The sequence below is a fragment of the Myotis nattereri genome (genome assembly GCF_964212035.1).
Source record: "Myotis nattereri genome assembly, chromosome: 3".
In the NCBI taxonomy this organism is placed as follows: Eukaryota; Metazoa; Chordata; class Mammalia; order Chiroptera; family Vespertilionidae; genus Myotis; species Myotis nattereri.
The window spans coordinates 161,284,609-161,288,396 of record NC_138077.1 but is presented as its reverse complement, the minus strand read 5'-3'; the positions used below and the strand labels follow the sequence as shown (position 1 = coordinate 161,288,396).

At 45.6% G+C, this 3,788-nt stretch overlaps 1 pseudogene across 1 annotated transcript; it reads right to left on the bottom strand.

The window, feature by feature from the left end:
• Positions 1 to 1,720: 1,720 nt before the first annotated feature.
• LOC308517301 (WW domain-binding protein 11-like) lies at positions 1,721 to 3,442 on the bottom strand (annotated as a pseudogene). The gene has a single exon. The product of its transcript is annotated as a WW domain-binding protein 11-like (transcript).
• Positions 3,443 to 3,788: the final 346 nt, after the last annotated feature.

Below are 3,788 nucleotides of genomic sequence, written 5' to 3'. Positions count from 1 at the left end.
GTGATTGCATTAGTATAAACAGGTTAGGCTGCTTGTGGTCAGAGGTGACAGGCTCAGGGCTCCAGCAGGGGCTCAGAGGATTAGAGTTTTAGCAAGTTTATTCATACAGCCTGAGCCTAAGCACACAGCTTAGGAGGTATGAAGCTGATAGGAATCATTTGGGAAAGGCAGATAGTCCATATAAGAAGTAAAGCATAGCCCTAGCTGGTTTGGCTCAGTGGATAGAGCCTCAGCCTACAGACTGAAGTGTCCCAGGTTCGATTCCTGGCCAGGGCACATGACCAGGTTGCAGGCTTGATTCCCAGTAGGGGGTGTGCAAGAGGCAGCCGATCAATGATTCTCTCTCATCATTGATGTTTCTGTCTCTCTTTCTCTCTCTCCCTTCCTGTCTGAAATCAATAAAACTATATTAAAAAAGAAGTAAAACATAATTGCTCCTGTCACAATTAAGTACTTTAATTGCTAGACAAATCACAGGCTAGGCTGCAACTTTTAGTGTCTTCACTTTGAATCCTCCCTCCCTAAAGGATTTTGAGATCCATGAAACCTTGCTGTATCCAGGAAATCGAATTTAGTTTCTCTGGGGCTGTTTGTTAGTTTCAAACCAGAATTCAGTTCATGGTATATAGCCTAACTGAGGTGCCCCTAAAATACATTATTGATTCTTCTTCTCTTTCCTTTTCTACTTCACTATGAGGTGAGAAGCAAATAATACTGTGTAGCTTCCATCTAGGATTCTTTTCTCTGTGCTGCTCATCATAAGGTGATGTGGCCCATGGTCTTTATATGACTGCTGCCATTCATCAGAGTCACAAGTCAATGCCCTGTTGCCACTTATTAACCGACATGTCACACATCACAAACTGGGCACATGTGTTACTTCTGTTTCTCGTAGTGTTAGTTCATACAATATATGTATTTTTAATGTGGTGAAAGAGGAAAGTGAGCTCTGTGGCTTCTCCTTTATTAGGGCACTAATCCCAGCCATGAGGGCTCCACCTCTGTGACCTAATCACCTGCCAAAGGTCCCACCTCCTAATACCATCACATTGGGCATTGGGATCTCAACAGATGGATTTGAGGGGACACAAGCATTCTGTCTAAAGCAGACTCTTTCCCCCCCCCCCCCCACCTTGGGGTAGAACATTTATTTATTTCATGAAACACTCAAAGTTTAGGTCAGCGGGAAATAATTTTAATTAAAGAATTTTACATTTTCTTCCCACACGTCTTGCTTTGTATTAGGAAATGACATCATGATACATTTCAATACAATATTACAAAATATTTACAAGAAAATATTAAAAATAAACACAAAAGACAAGATGAGGTAAAATAAACTATTCCCGCGCCCTCCCCTCCCCCCCCCCCCCAATAAATCTCTACTCCAGAGCTTACAGCACACAAGAGAATCAAAAACAAATATGCTCCAGATCACAAGTTCCAAAGGACTGGAGAGGGGAAGAAATGGGGTGAAAGTGGTGGTATGAAAGGGAATGGACGTTTGCAGCGGAACTGCTTCAGTAACCAGCCTAGCCTGAGCAAATACCCTCTCTTGTATGCAGTGAATCCCAAAAAGGCTAAACTTTAAGATATTCCTTCAACTGAAATTAGAAAATACCCTGACAATAAAAGTGGCTGTTTTGCCCAAGTTTCCTAAGAGCCTCTTTTTCCACGAACCAGTGATGTGAACCGACGTGTGTTTGGGCATCAAAAGTTGTCACAGCAGCCCTTCCATTTCTTTCATAAAAGCTTCATATACATCATCCTTAGTTTGTACTGAGACGGGACCAGATTTGGGGGCTGCTTTGTCAAGAGGCACAGCAGAATCATCCTCTGACTTTCTTTGGGGAGCAGCAGTAGCCCCTTTATCCTCCCGACGGCCCCTCAGTGTCGTGGGCATGAATCGAATAATCTCTGCCTTGGGATTCCTGATTTGTGGTTTGGCACTGATGGTTGCTCTGTCTTTCTTCTCAGTGGAGGCTGCACTGGTGTCATCCTCCTTGGGTCGCTGAATCAAGTTGGGTGGAGCGCTTAAAACCCCTGCGTTTGGCAAGGGAGCCGGTGGGAAAAGCCCAGGTGGGGCAGCTCGAAAGGAGGCACCAAAGGTGGGCACATCATGCCAGGACAAGGTGGAAGAATACCTGGAGGTGCAGGGGGAGGTAGCCTTGGAGGGGGTCTCCGAAGAGGAGGGCCAGGAGGCAGACCTGGAGGTGGACCTGGAGGAGGGCCACGGGGTCGGCCTGGTTGTGGACCTGGAGGTAAACGTCGGGATAAAGGCCCTCGGAATCCTGGCATTCCAGGTGGTCTCAGGAATGGAGGAGCTCCTGGAGGTGATCCAGGAGGAAGGCCTATAGGTGGTCCAGGTGGCCGTAAAGGTGGAGCAGGAGGTGGTCCAAGAGGAGGTGGTCTTGGCATGGGAGGTACTTATATCTAAGACAGGGGAACAGACTGTGGGGGAGCTTGCTGCTGTGAAGAAGCAGATGTGCCATCAGAAAGAGAGTCCTCTTTCTGCTGCTTTTGTGACTGCTTTTCTGCTTCAGACTCATCAGAATCACCTTCACCATCGTTCTCTGAAAATTCCTCTACTTCTCGTCCCTCCTCAGGGATTTCCTGACCTGCCATTTGAAGCACCATGGCTTGAAGAGGAGTCAGCTCCTTAATGTTCTTCTTCTTCTTCCTTGATTTCCCAGGCATATCTGCAGATCATACACTCAGACCTGATTTTTTTCTTCTTCATTGTTATTTCTTTCGTTATCATCACAATGCACACATTCATCTCCTTCACTTTCTCCATCTGTCAGTGTCGCTGTCATCAGTACTGTCATTATGCTTATCTTGATCCATGTCCTCAGGATAGCCCTCATCTTCACTGGTGCTGGAAACATCATCATCAGGGCCCCGTTGAGCAAGTTCAGGACTATATAACGTCTTCATCTCATCGGCGAGGGGGAAGATCCAGGGCAAAGCCCACTTTATGGCCATACATTTGTAAGACTTGAGGAGGAGGTGGACCAGGGGGTGGCCCCGGAGGTTTTCTACCAGGAGGCAAATGTGGAACACCATGCCCAAGAAGAGGAAGAATAGAACCTGCCCTAGTTGGAGGTCCATAGGCTGAGGTCCTCTTAAGGATGGAGGGTGACTGGGCACCAGGAAGTGGAATGTCCTGGATCAGTTTGTTGGAAGGAGCATGAGGCATATCTGGCAAAGGAATACTATCCACTTCCACATGCTGAGCATTCTTCACAGCATCAAAATATTGGCTAAGTTGAGCCCTTTTCTGTTCATAATCTACTTCTAGCTTTCTCAATTCTTTGTAAATATCTGGATTCTCTTTTTCATAGAGTCTTAGAATACATTCAAAGGTTTCACGCAGCTTTTTATGCTTGTCATTCAGCACCTTCTCATTTAATTGTGGCTGTTGCACTGGGTTAAACTCCATCTCATCCAATTTCTCCCTGTCCCGGATAATTTGTTTGGGATCCTTCATCTTCAAAACTGCAACTCGTACCATCATGCACTATTTTTTTGTTCTTTAATTCTCTCTTCTGGGCTTCTTTTCAGGCTTGGTCTGTGAGGTGCATAAATTTTCCACTTTTGGTGGATGATGTAGCTCTTCATCCCATGTTGATAATCTATATGGTTCACTTGTTTATTAAAAAAAAACCAAACAAACAAAAAACTACCAGGATCAACATAAAAATGTCCAAACACTTCTGCTGGGCTCTGGGACTGCGAGAAGCCGGGAGGGGAGGATTCTCAACCTCTTTCCCTTCGTAGGGGCCTTC